This window comes from Arvicanthis niloticus, chromosome 21 (assembly GCF_011762505.2).
Source record: "Arvicanthis niloticus isolate mArvNil1 chromosome 21, mArvNil1.pat.X, whole genome shotgun sequence".
In the NCBI taxonomy this organism is placed as follows: domain Eukaryota; kingdom Metazoa; phylum Chordata; class Mammalia; order Rodentia; family Muridae; genus Arvicanthis; species Arvicanthis niloticus.
Window position 1 is genome coordinate 10,783,490 of NC_047678.1, and position 14,989 is coordinate 10,798,478.

Genomic DNA, 14,989 nt, shown 5'->3' on the forward strand with positions numbered 1-14,989 from the left:
GACCCAGGCACAGATAGCAATGTTTCCTAAGAGCTAGGTTTCCGAATTCTTCCAATATCACTTTCTATATATTTTACTGGCCAATCAAGCCCAAAGCTAATCTAGATATAAGGAGAAATAGATTCCACCCCGAAGGTGAGAAGTTGTTAAACCTGGTTGTAAAGTGCGAGTCTTTTGGAGTAGAAGGCATTTTGTGACTGTTAAACAATCTTCAACAGTACTCAAGTTCACCTGCCTCATCAATAGCTAAGCCAGAAGCTCAGATCTGCACAGTCCTGACGGCTATATGAACCACTACGAGCCCACTGCCTCTACAAATCTCTTGGGATCATTAGTTCTCCATGCTCCGTGTGGAAAAGTTGGGTGCTAAGCATGAATGACACTGTGGTGTATCTCAGCTCAACATAAGACAAAAATCTATCTGGAAGAGAATTAATGGGCAGCACAATTTCCACCCCTGCATATACCAGCGCAGAGACAGGTGGATAGTCATATTCTGAAGATGCTGTAGAGATGACTCATAAGCTAAGCGTAATGTTAGGCAGCCTCTAAAGTGCCTTTGAATTTTTATATTTCATATGTGAAAAGTCCTAAAATTAAGAAAATCTGAAAGAAAACTAAAACAACATCTGTCTGTCCTACTCCTGAAGTGACTCATAAAATCCATTTTAAACGTTAGTATCTTAACAGATGCATAAAAAGCATATGAGAAAATTCACACACACACCAAATCTTTCCTTTGAAGTCGGGAGTCTACTATTATAATTGAGATTTCCATTCAATTTCAACCAAGAGGATAAGGCAAGGGAAAGAAAGACAGGGATGGGCATCAGAAGAATCAAAGCCAGAATTGGCGTACCACTAAGCAGAAGAAACTTAGCCGGAAACTATTACCCAAGGATGCCTTTGGGATTCACACTACAAACTTTTGCTGAATCATTCATTAATATTCTAGAGTTTTATGTTTGTTCCTGATCTCATAGTTATACACGTTTTCAAGGTAGATAAGCATGCTAGGTGAAACAGGCAAAACAAGATGGCCTATCTGTGCCACTTTATCCCTACCCCACACATCAGGAGCACTCTCCAAATGCTGCTAGAATTCCGAAACAAAATTGGCATTTATCCTACATGTAACTGGTGAGAAAGAAACATGGATGGATCTGAAAATCATTCTATTAAGTGAAGAGAGCCATGCTCAGAAAGTAAGCACCGTATGTTGGCCTTCAGATGCAGATCTCGGCTCCGAATTTGTACACGTGTGTATTCGTGTGGAATTGAGTGTAGGCAGAGGCCATGTGTCTTTGTTAAGGTTTTATTGCTGTGATGAGACAACATGACCATGGCAACTCTTATAAAAGAAGACATTTAATTGGGCTGGCTTACAGTTTCAGAGGTTGAGTCCATTATTGTCTTGGCAGGAGACATGTGGTGTGCAGGCAGACGTGGTACTGGAGAAAGAGCTGAAGAGTTCAACATCTTGATCCAAAGGCATCAGGGGACTGTGTGATGCACTGTAGCTGAGCATATAAGAAACCTCAAGGCCCACCTCCACAGCGACACACTTCCTCAATAAGGCCACACCTTCTCCAAGAAGAGCACACCTCCTAATAGTGCCACTTCCTGCGGGTCAAGTATTCACACACATGAGTCTATGGGGGCCATACCTATTCAAACCCGAATACCACGGAACTAGAAAGGAGCCCATGAAACAGGGGTTTTGAGGGAGGGTTGTGGGGGTCCATGTTTCGTAATAGAACTCATGTGATTCAAAAGTAGAAAGAGGAATCCTGGAGGTGGAAGGGTTTAAATATGAATAGTGGGCAGAGAGACAAGGGAGAGAGAAGAAAGCATGGGGTAGAAGCATCGACCAAGATTAAATATTATGAAAATATAGCAAGAACGCCTGATCCATTGTGTATTCATTTTCTTTAAATGCCAACTGGTAAAGCAGCAAAAAAGAAATAAAGCCATGTAGTCACTCTATGGAGATTGCCTAAAGCAAATAGAAAATCCACTGATAACTTAGTGTTACCATGAAATCAAAACCAATAACAAACAGACTAAATGAAGAAAGTAGAAAGTATTTGCAAACTAAATAGTAGGGTATGTTGGTGCCAATGCCGTTCTCCTAGGATTTATCAGCTTCTACAGAACAATTCTTTTTGGACTCGCAAAGCATTTTTAAATATCCTTTCAAGTACTCTTTAAATTTTATGTGTATGAATGTTTTGCCTGCATGTATGTGCACCACATGTCTGCCTGGTAACGACAGAGCAAGAAAGGGGCCTCAGAGTTCTTAGAATTGGTGTTACAGATACTTATTAGCCACCATGTGGGTACTGAAAACAGAACCTGGGTCCTCCACAAGATCAATAAGTAGTATTCTTAGCTTCTGAGCTATCTCTCTAGCCCCTTAAATATCCTTTCTATTAGAAGAAACTATCCTGCCTTTCACTGCTGAACCAAGGGGGGCAGATATTCCCTACCCCTGTTCCCTGATCCCAACACATATGAATGTGTGTCAAAGACTCTGCCAACTGGTTGCTTTTGCCTATGGATCACAAACTAGTTCAGACTCTTGAGCATGACAGAGATGACTGATCGTACTGAGAGTCCTGCAGTTATGAGAGCCAGTGTCAGCCATGCTTCCTGGGGAGATGGCCCCTATGGCGATTTTTTTTAGCAATAAACATAGTTACTTACGTTTCTTAATCCCTGCTCCTTTATGAGACCATTTCTATTTTTTCCCATTGGTTCAATCCAGTTTGACCTTGTTCACTGGAATGCATCTTGGGAATTCATCTCTGTGGTAAGTGGCTGTCTAAGCATGTGCGAGGCTTTTGGTTTAATCCCCAACACTGGGAGTCAAACAGCCATTTGAAATGGAATTTCACTGTATTTTTTTATCACCCAAAATAGCTCTAAAACTGTGGATTTTTCTCAAAAAATCAGGAAGAGATGGGAACGGAGAGATTCTACAGAGCACTTATAAAGGTGATCCTCACAGCAAAGTGGGTTCTTTTATGGTTCTATCTCACATTATATAGACTAGTCAACAAAGGGTTCCTCTTATGTGTTTGTTTGTTTGTTTGTTTGTTTGTTTACATCCCATATGCAGCCCTCTTCCCAGTCCTATCTCCACAGAGTACCTTCCCCCAGCCCCTCTCCCCTTCTCTTCTGAGAGGGTGGGCCCTCCTCTGGATATCTTCCCTCCTCATCCTATTAAGTCTCTTCAGGCTTAGGAGCATCCATTCCCACTGAGGCCAGACAAGGCAGCCCTGTTGGGGAATGATTCCACAGTCAGGCTACAGATTTTGGGATAGCCCCCTACCCCCACTCCAGTTGTTCTGGACCCACATGAAGGCCAAGATGCACATCTGCTACATATGTGTTGGAGGTGCTAGGTGCTCGCCCACCCACACCCCATGTATGCTCTTTAGTTGATGGCTCAGTCTCTGAGAGCTTCCAGGAGTTCAGCTTAATTGACTCTGTTGGTCTTTCTGTGGAGTTTCTATTTCTATCCCCTTCAGGCCCTTTAATCCTTACCCCAAGTCTTCCATAAGAGTTCCCAACCTTCATCCAATGTTTGGCTGTGGGTATTTGCATCTGTTTCAGTTAGTTGCTGGGTGGTGCCTCTCAAAGAACAGTTATGCTAGGCTCACTTCCTGACATTTTGATGGGTTCTAGGAAACACACAGTGGATCTTTGACATTGATTTATTGTTACAACATGAACACCCAGTACAGCTCAATTTATTTAGCTGAGAGATTCTATCTTAAATGTATGTGTCCTCATGTTCCACTATGTTCATAACAGGCTTATTTGTAATAGCCAGAGACTGGAAGCAACCTAGATGTCCCTCAACCAAAGAATAGATACAGAAAATGTGGTTCATTTACACAATAGAACACTATTCAGCTATTAAAAATGAGGACGTCATGGATTTTGCAGACAAATGGATGGAACTAGAAAATATCCTGAGAGAAGTAGCCCAGACCCAAAAGGACATGCATGGTATGTACTCACTGATGAGTGGATATTAGCCAAAAAGTACAGAATAACAAGAAGATAGGCCCAGGTGAGGATGCTTCAATCCCATTTAGAAGAGGGAATAAAGTAATCACAGGAGGCAGAGGGAGGGAGAGACCTAGGTGGGAGATGAGAGGGGAAAGGGAAAAGGAGGCAGGATCAGGTATGGGGCCCGGGGCAGGGGCCGGGGGGGGGGGGGTGGGGGAGGAGGGAGAGGAGAAAAGCCTAGAGGGTCAGGAGAATGAATGGAAAGATGCAGCAGGATTGGGCATGAGGGGATCCTTTAGAAAGTCCCAGAGACCTGGGACGTGAGAAGTTGCCAGAAGTTGTTGGTTTGGGGGGTTTTATTGTTGTTGTTGTTTGTTTGTTTTTGGTGCATTTCTTTCTATGAAGTTTAACAAGTGGAGCTCAGCACTGTAATGTAAGGCAAACCAATACATGTATGTTGTTAGTGAAGAATCCTTCATCATATGTCCTTTCAGCAAAATAGTCCTTCACATGTCTGCTTTTAGCAAAACATCCTTTCACCTGTATCTGCTTCAGAAAAACATCCTTTGAATAACTGACTTTCCAAAGAAACCAGAAGTTTCCACTTCAGATGACTTTAGCTGAAATGCTCAATGGTGGGGAACCTGAAGAGACCACTTCTGGTAAGCAGATAGAAAAGTGCCCCAGTGAAGGGATGGAATCACCAACCCACCTTCAAAATTTTTAATCTAAAATTGTTCTTGTCTAATTAAAATGCAGGGGCAAAAATGGAGCAGAGGTGGAAAGAATGGCCGTCCAGTGACCAGACAAATTTGGGATCCATCCCATGGGCAAGCACCAATCCCTGTCACTGTTCTTCTTTTTCAACATTGGCTTTTGAAGGCCATTTGCTGCATTCCCAAGCAAATTTAAAATTAATTGATTAATTTCTAGAAAATGTATGCATAACTGAACTGGACTAAGTATATGGACAACTGCTTTTTGACAACAGGCAAAATGGGCATTTATTCAGCAAGCAGGGCCGGAAAAATTGGATACCCATATGCTAAAAATGTGACCATGAATCCAGGTCTTACATCATATGCACAACTTAACGCAAGTGGATTTTACATCTAAATGAAAAGCCTAAAGCCACAAAGTCTCTAGGAAAGTACATAAGACAAAGCTTTTATGACTTGAAGTTGGTAGAGAATTCTTAGAAGACTCAAATCACAACCTGTAACAAGAGACTAAATCAATAAATTGGACTTTTCCAGACTGAAATTGTTCATACTACACAAGACTCTTTCAAGAGAATTAAAGACAGTCCAAAACCAAACAGCAGCTTTGGAAATCTTATTCAAAACATTATTATGTATAATTTTATGCCTCAAAAAGATAAACTGAGAAGGGAAATGATTAATTTCTTAGAAAGGTATAACTTTTTAAAACTTGACTTGGGAAGAAGCTGAGGAGATCAGCCCTGTGTGTCTGGTGCTGTTTAAGGGCCCTGTCTAAATTCCTTTTAGCCCCTCACTTGCCCAGCTGTGTTCAACACTCACTTTGTACACATCTATATTTTTTTACTAGAATTACTTCCAGATTAATAAAAGAAAAAATTGCCTGTTCTCTTTGTCTGCATCTATCCCTGTCAGAAGCTAGATTGACAGCTCTGAGCCTCTTGCACTGCAGAGAAATGATATCATTGTGATTTTTATTATTTCTACAGCCCCTCTCTGTCAGGAGCAGCCCTGCTTATACACTGAAGGCCTAGAATCAGCCATAGGCCTGATATGAATGCCTGCTAATACAAAGTCCTGGGTCTCTGTGGAAAAACACTGAAACAGATATTGTAAACAATCAGCTTTGGTGAAAAGTTGCCAAGCCTAAGTCGTCATAGACCTTTTAGATAGGTAACCTTGGTGGATAGTACCAACCTAGATAAGGACAAGTGAATCATAGGTGGAGTCATAGTGATTTGTCCCCTGAAACTTCACCCAGCTAACACTCTGTTCTGGAAGATATCTGTACTCCCCCTGAACACCTATGCTCCTGTGTCATCCCCTTCCCCACATCCTGCCTTTTTGTGTATAGAAACCCTGTGTGAAAAAAGTAAAAATTACGGTTTGATCAGCCTATAAACAAGCTGTCATTCTTTGTATTCACCCATTTTTCTCCCATTCTCTCTTAGATTATCTCCCCGGACCCTGTTTAATGCCCTGCTGGACAGGACACCTCTCTGATGGACTGGCCAAGGAACAGTTTCTGTGAGGTCATATCTGAAGGCCTCCAACAGTGTCAAACATGGCAAACATGGAACTGGCATGTCTTTTCCCTCCCCTTTCCCCCTTCCCCCTTCCCTTTCTCTTACTAAACCATTACATTCTTAAAGCTAGTCATCAAGATCTATTCCTTTATTTGGCCACTGCATTATAGACTCATTCCTGAGGCTGGTCACCAAGGTCCAATTATCAAAGCATCAAAGTTCAGCCATCAAACTCCTCATTTAGCTACCCTAATGAAATTAATGAAAATGTTCAATCAGAACCTACCAGCCCATCTAAAGTCATTCTAATACAAACATCTTCTCCTTTGCCTCTTAAAATTAATGTTTGCAAAGCTATTTGCAGCCAATTCAGATTCAGCCACCTTGCTTAATAAAGGATCTCTTTGTGTTTGGTTTGTCTTAGGGAAAGGCTGTTTGGGGGTGATCTATGCCTAATTCAGGGTCCAGAGAGCACCTCTGAGTACACAGCACTCTTCAGTATCCTTCCTGGGCCCTTTCCCTTTCTCAGTCTTGTTTTCCCACCTTCCTAGTGCATTCCTCAGTAAATCACAACAACCTAAATCGCTGCCCTGAGTTTTTTGAGCCCAACCTATGAAACCCTATATTCACTAAGCATACTACAGTTTAGAAGTGGGCTATCCTTGCTCAAACTCATGTAAAAATCTAGCTGCCAATGTAACCCACAAAGAGGGTAGGGGACCTTAAAGATCTTTGACAGCAAGGCTCTGCCCTCTTGAAAAGATTTGTGCGCTCCCAGGAGATTTGCTGCTTGAAGACATCTACTCCCCTGTGTGTGTTCTTCCCTTAGACATGTGCCATTTGATCCCCTGATTTCTGCAGTGAAATAAAGCAGCATGGGACCCTTCCCATCGCCATGCTCTAAAACCATCCCATCTCCAGAAATGCATGCCCAAATAAGTCTTACGTCCTTATAAATCACGTGGACTCAGTGTTTTCTTATGTCATATTATTAAAAATAAAACATCTGGTACTTAAAAGCATAAAAAGGTTCAAGTACCTGATAAATGAAGAAAGAAAGGAAAAGAGGAAGGAAGGAAGGGAGGGAGGGAGAGAAGGAAGAAGGAAGGAAGGAAGCAAGGAAGGGAGGGAGGGAGAGAAGGAGGAAGGAAGGAAGCAAGGAAGGGAGAGAGGGAGGAAGGGAGGAAAGATGTAGGCCCAAAATGCCTGAGTTCTAATCCTAGGTTAGCATTTTCCAGTGGTGAGGCCTTGGGAAAGTCACCCGACCTTCCCATACCTTGGTTTCTTTATCTTTACAAAATAAGAGTAGGATCTTTCTGCACCCGTGTGCATCCATGCTTGCACAAGATGTCTCACCTGGCTGAGACAGTTCCTAGCAAGGTCCACAGCCTAAAAGTCCTGTGAGTGAGCACATGATCAAGAATTATTTCAATCCTATTAGATAAACCTGTCCAGAGAATATAAAAGTGAGAGAATATTCCCATATCAGAATCCAATTATGTTAGTGCTTCTGCTGTGACAAAACACTGAGGAAAGAGCCAACACTTTGTCACACTCTCATTAAAGCTAAGCTGCTTACTTGTGGCAGCAAAAAGGAAAGAGACAGAGACAGACAGAGACAGAGACACAAAGACAAAGAGAGACTCCTTTATTCTTTGTACTGTTGATACTTAACTCCCACTAAGCCCCTTCTCCCAATGGCACCACAGACTGGGGACCATGTTTTCAACACATAACTTTTTATGAGCCTCCAAATCCACAGATAAAGGGTGGTGAAAAGGGAAAGTGTGAGCCAATCTCTTTTGTCAATACAAAAATGAAAAATCTGTCTATTTTTATTTGCATTTTAACACTATGCTGTAAAATAAAGATCTAATTTCATCTTTGTATTTTATTTTACATGGAAGACAAATTATTCCAGCATTATTTATTGGCCAAAAAAGTTCTCTCTATCACACCTAATGTTTTTGTTGTAGTTGTAGTTGTTGTTTGGTTTTGGGTTTTTGTTTTGTTTTGTTTTGTTTTACAAGGTTTCTGGGTTTCTGGGTCAGTTATGTATTACCGAATTTTGTTACACTGCTTTACTCACTACGGTTTTTTAAGTCTCATCATCTGGTACCATGGTCTTCCTTGTTGGTGTTCTTCAGAACTAGTTAAGCTAATTCTAGCTCATTGCTACTTGACATGAATTCTGGGATTGTTTTGTCATTTTTAAAGAAAAAAAAAATCCTGCTGGCATTCTCACAGTACTCAGATTCAATAAAACCCAGAGCTGGTGAAGTGGCTTAGTGGGAAAAAGCACCTGCTGCCAAGCCGGATGATGTGAGTTCTAGCCCTTGGATTCATATGATGGGAGAAAGAGAACCAATTACTGCAAAGTGAAGCTCAGTCCTCAACATGTACACATACATGCACACACACATACACACACACACACACTCACATACACATATGCACATACACACACACATATATGCACACACACATTGCATACACACATACATGCACACTCATATGCATACACACGTACATGCACACACACATACATGCACTCACATATGCATATACACATATATGCACACATATGCATACACACATATATGCACACACATATGCATACACACATACATGCACACTCATATGCATACACACATACATGCACACACATATACATGCACACTCATATGCATACACACACATACATGCATACTCATATACACCCCCCCACACACACAAAACCCACATTTTTAATGTCCTAAAATTTTTTTAAAAAGAAAGTCTAGATTTTCTACAGGCCAAGAATAGCTGCTGGTATACGAAACAGTGTCATGATCATAGTCACAAAAGAAGTATTAAATAACCAGTAATGGGATAAAAAAAGATATGTTAAGACCTCTATGAAGAAAGTGAACTATTTCCCTACAGGATAAAGAGAGTGAGAGAGTGAAGTTTTAGAGTAGCAATCCATGTCTCTGGATGACAAGACTTAATCCTTAAAGATGTTAATTAGAACAAGCATAACTAATATTCTCATGGGCTCATAGTCTCACTTATAATTTTAACATTTAATGAGCTGTGTGTGAGGAGCAATTTATCCAATAGGATGAGTGGACTTTTCCCATTATTTCTGAAAGTGAATCAAAACCCTAGAATAATTGAAAGAGTGTGCTGTGATACGGGTGTTGAAAGACAAATGCACCCATGAAATGTAATCGGATAAAAGAGAATACGTATGAACTCTGTCTATATTTGAACTCTACATGTGTAGTGACTATATTATATGTTTTAAGAATATATTCTCTCACATAGCATAAATTTTGGAAATGATATGGACTCCAGGCATAAAATTACCCAGGCTCTGGACCCATTTCTTTTCTCTCCTATCCACCCTCCTTCTTTCTTTCCTCTCCTTCCTCTTTCTGCTCCTCCTCTCTCTCTTCTTTTTCTCTTAACTCTACCCTCCTTTGCATTGTTAATTTTACACTTGGACTCTGTTCCCATATTGTCAAATGGAAGTTATAAATCCAACCAGAAAATCTGTTTAAGACAATGTAACTTATTGGTTATGACTGCTAAAGGAATTTAAAAAAAAAAAAAAAACCCTCTCCCTCATGCACAGAACAAAAGTCCTCTTCTTCAGGGAAGTTGATCTGGCTTAAGCAATGTACTCATTCATCTCAGATCCAAAGCACTGACAAAGGAAAAGCCATGTGGTCTTTGGTTTATGCTGGGTTCTGCAGCAACCGCAAGGAATTCATCCCAATCGGAGCTTTACTCTTAGAAGATGGGTCCAGCTTTTCTCAGTCAAAGTAGCTCTTAGAAAATGGGCTGGCTGCATGAACAAATGTACTAGGATCTTACAGGAAGGAGGAGAAAGGAGGAATCAAATTCAGTGGGTAACCAAGTAGCTAGCAATGCAGTGGGGACAGGGTTAAAGACTGTGAAGTTGCAATGAAATGCTTTAAAGAGTTCATTTAGGTCCTGTACCCACATGAGGAGCGCATTAACCTCTTTTCTAGAACAGCAGTGTCTCTGATTCTGAGCACATCAACCAAGAGAAGGCAAAAGATTCTAAGAGGACGTCAGGGCTTCTTTTATCAGGATGATCATCTGGATAAATATATTTGGACATCACCATGCTCTCTCTGACATTTCCACACCTTTCTTTTTCTTCCCACTTTCCTTCAAGCTTTACCCACACTCACAACTCTTTTCTCCAAGTGGCTGCTACTAGCATTTATCTCTGATTTCAAAATGTCGTCCATAGCCAATCTTCTGGGATTGGGCCATAGGATTCCTGTCATAGATAGGATATAACGTGCTCCCCTGAGAAGCTTCATGTGTTGGAAGCTTGCTCCTCAATTGCTGAGGCTATTTAGAGGTGGTGGAAAGTTTAGGAGGTGAGGACTATCTACAGGAAGTAGGTTAGGTGACGTGTCTTTGAAGGGTGTATGTTGTGCGAGGTCCATTCTCGTTTCCCTCTGCTTCCTGGCTGGTACAAGGTGAGCATCTGTGCTCCACCATGTGCTCCTCACCATGCTGTTGTGTCTCACAAGGTGAGCAGCTGTGCTCCACCTTGTACTCCCCACCAGGCTACTGTGTCTCACCACATTCTAAAAGCAATAGAGCCAGACAGCCATACATTGAAAACACACACACACACACACACACACACACACAAGCTGACATAATCATATTCTCACATTCTGCTAAGGAGCTCAGTGAAAGCTCTCAGACAGACTCTGCTGCAGTATTTATTTACTTTTATTTCATCAGGTTCATTCTTTACTTGGTAAACATCTTTACCTGGCAATTTAAGCAATTAAGATCCCATACTTCTGTGCTATCTTAATCAGCTTTAATTGTCAACTTGACTCAGCTTAGAGTTATCTGAGATGAAAGTCGCTTTGAAGGGATCGCCTAGGTCATGATGACCAAATGTCTGAGTAAACAAGTTAAGGGAAGAAGAATTTGTTTTCAGTCATATCTTTGGAGGTTGCAGTCCATCACTGGGGAGGGCATGGTGAAGCACAGCAGTCACATCAGGGATCGCCTTTTACGTTATCTAGTCTCCTTGGCCAAAGCCTATTGGAATGGTACCACCCACATTGAGAGCAGCTTGTCTCTGTTTGGCCTTCCCTGGAAAAGTCCTCACAGACATACCTGAAGATGCGCCTCACTAACCTCTTGAGTGTTTCATGGTCTCATCAAGTTGACAATCAAGATTAGCCATCAGAGATGTCTTCCCCACCAAGCTTGACCAAGTAGCCATTTCTCTGTACAGTTTCACTCTGGAAAGAAGCAGTTTGTATTCATTGGACCCAAGCCTCTATTCGGGCTCCAAGCTTTTCATCAATCTCAGGAATGCACCCTGCCTCCATGGTGAGCCTGTTTAGCCTGGGTACTCATTGCTTCTGCCTTATACCCCAGCATTTTCTCCTCTTCCAGTCCTGTCACTCATAATCTCTTATCTCAAAGGATTTGTAAGCAATATTAGCTTCCCTTTCCCCACTGCAGAACTGGAGACAAAACAGGTTAAAACTAGTCTGAGATCCAGTAATCACTTGCTTTAAAGGAATAAATTTTAATAAGCATCCTGTTTTGTTTATAAGTATTACTAACAACTCTTTTGAAGATTTAGATAAATTCCCATCATATGTCATTGAAGAAATGGTGTAACGTAGAGAGCTTCCTCTCCCCACCCTCCATTTGTTAACTAACTTTATTTTTGTGTCATGGATGGTAATCATGGCAAAGTCTAGCAGTGTCCAAAGAGTCACCAAACACTAATATTTACAGGATAAGGGAAATATTACAAGTAGTTCATTTTATACTTCTGCCTAACCTTGAATGAGAGCTAACAGAAAAAAAAATCTTACAGAACCCAGAGAGGAGTATACAGCAACTATCACTCTGGGCTACTACCATCACTGAGGGGATGCAAGCAAGCAATCCTGAGAGCCCTAAGCAACAAGGTCAAGCCTTTATCTTCAAAAGTGGCAACACACATTCTCATTGATTGAATTCTTCTCTCAAATGAGAGAAACCAACCACAATGTTCACAAAACTTAGTTTGTTTTTCAAACTGTGGGATTGAAAAATATGGAGGATCTGCTGAAGCTGATGTTGCTGGGAGATCCTGGCAATATCATCTTAAAGACCATATTCCAGCCCAAGCATAGTGAGATTCTACCTTTAAAGGATAAGAAATAAAATGTACAGAGATAATACTTACTCCTGAAATGTCTCTGAGGAAAAAGTGAAAAGTCATTTGTATTGAAGGATTGTAATATATCTTTTATTGACATCTTAGAAACATCTAAATGATTTCATTGCATGGACTTGGATACATGTTTGCACAATCCTCTGCTTGGGACTAGGACAGAGCACTGTAGAGAACAAGTCAGGCAGCATAGGCTACCTCAGAAGCACCAACAAGCACAAAACAGGAAGGTCACATACAACCTGCATGTGCAAGGTGCATCTAAGGTTACATATAACCTGCATATACAAGGTGCCATCTAAGGTCACATACAACCTGCAAAGGCAAGGTACTATCTACTGACAAAGTTCTAAGAGAATCAATAATAGATTGTCTTTAAAAACAAACAAACAAACAAACAAACAAACACCAAAAAGCAAAGGCTTTGGAATGTCTAGAAATTAAACGAAAGTTTTAGACTTTAAACTTCAGGCTCACCTTCTAAATCATATTTAGGAACAATCCAGACACTTAAGCAGATAGATTATTGAAACCATAGTTTGAAGCTGATGTTTAGAGTGACTAGATTCCAAAGGGAAATGCTAATCTGACTAGAAAGCATGTATGGATTTAAAACATTTTTAAAAAGCATTTCTGTGAAGTTCATTGACGTGGACAAGATTACTTATTTAGGCATGACCAGTGATGCAATAATCTGGCCATCATGCTAGCTTAGGACAGTCGAGCTTGACTAATACATCACCAGGAAGTGATGACACAAGCCACTGTCCTTATGACTATCTAGAGAAAGGCTGATGGAAAGGTCACAACTGGCTGACACCAGCATGAAAATATCTGTTCTTATCTTTTTGTGCAATGGACTGACTACTCTGAATGAGCAATTTCTCATTTGGTATTTCACCTAAACTAACTAATACAAATGAACCACAGTTACTACTTAGGACAAATCAGGCTTCCCAATCTTAGCTAAAGGAGTAGGGAAATTTCTACTGTAGTGTCTTCATATCCTCACAGCTAGATACAACTAGCAGAGGTTAATTCCAATTAGTATTAATCATAAAGTGTACTTGAAATGTGCAGTGGTGTGTGTGTGTGTGTGTGTGTGTGTGTGTGTGTTTATGTGTGTGTGTGTTTATGTGTATGTGTGTGTGTTGATATGATGAAACCAGTCGTTATTTTTAGGATTCTCTTTTTAATGCATTCAGAGTTGATATTTGTCTGTGACCATGTCTACTTGGTGAGAACTACTCAACAGTTCTGGAAAGCTTAAAGGGTTTTCACACTAAACCAAGTTCATACAGCCCCTGGCCTTTATCTCTTAGTGTACTTTGCTTCTAATATGCTTCCTTTCCTGCAAAGTACAAAACCTTTAGTACTCCCATTGGTGTGCATTTGCTAAGAATTCTGAAGGCCACACCTCCAATTTGCTTTGTGGTTCATGACATATTTCTATTATATACTATATTTCTTAAAAGCATTGGTGAACAACCAGGGCACTATTGTTGCCAGGAAGCATCTGGAGATATCTCGAGTCTTTCTAGTTGTCATAGTGTGTGTGTGTGTGTGTGTGTGTGTGTGTGTGTGTGTGTGTGTGTGAGAGAGAGAGAGAGAGAGAGAGAGAGAGAGATAGAGAGAGAGAGTCATCTACTGAGTAGTATCAAGGATATTTTTACTCACTTCACAATATCTAGGGCATACACCCCAGAAGTTACCAGCCCAGTGATCCAAAAGCTCTAAGATCCAGTAAGCAGTTGTCTTAAAGAAATTCATTTTAAAAAAAATAAGCATTTCATTTTGTTTATAAATAATACTAACAAATGTTTTGAAATATATAGATAAATTTCCATAATATGATCTTATAGAGATATGAAAGATATATAGCTTTTGTGGCATTTGTTTTATGTGACAAATGAGTTTTTAGGAATTGATATTTATAGAATCACTGATGGTCTCATGAAGACACTGGAGTCTTTTATATAAGCTTAACTGTTTTGTATAGGGTGTCATTTACTGCTTGAGATTTTTGAGATTTCCAGGACCTCAAATAATAATTTAAAGAGTAGCTATCTATTATTTAATGATTTATACCCATGCCAGGCACATAATCTGACACTTTTATATGCTTCATTATTTAATCCTTAGCAGAACTTTATACACATTGTGAATCTCCTTTCATAGCTGATGTAACGGAAACTTGAGGTAGTATTGCCACTTCCCTAAAATCAAATACTAGAAAAGGCTGGGATGTAGGCCCTCATCACGACTCCTCTGCATGGTGCTATCTACAGAGACACCTCAGCTTCTTAACCACCAAACAAACAAACAAATGGGGTCTCCACAGCATGAGAGGAAAAATAAATGGGGGAAGACCAGGAATCTTCACATTGATAGTGTATCTACATTTCACCAAATGTGCTATACCCCTCTTCTGTGGGTTTTGCTCATCACTTGAAAGAACTGTAGAGGTGCTTTACATAAGTCCTCCATCACCTAGATGATGC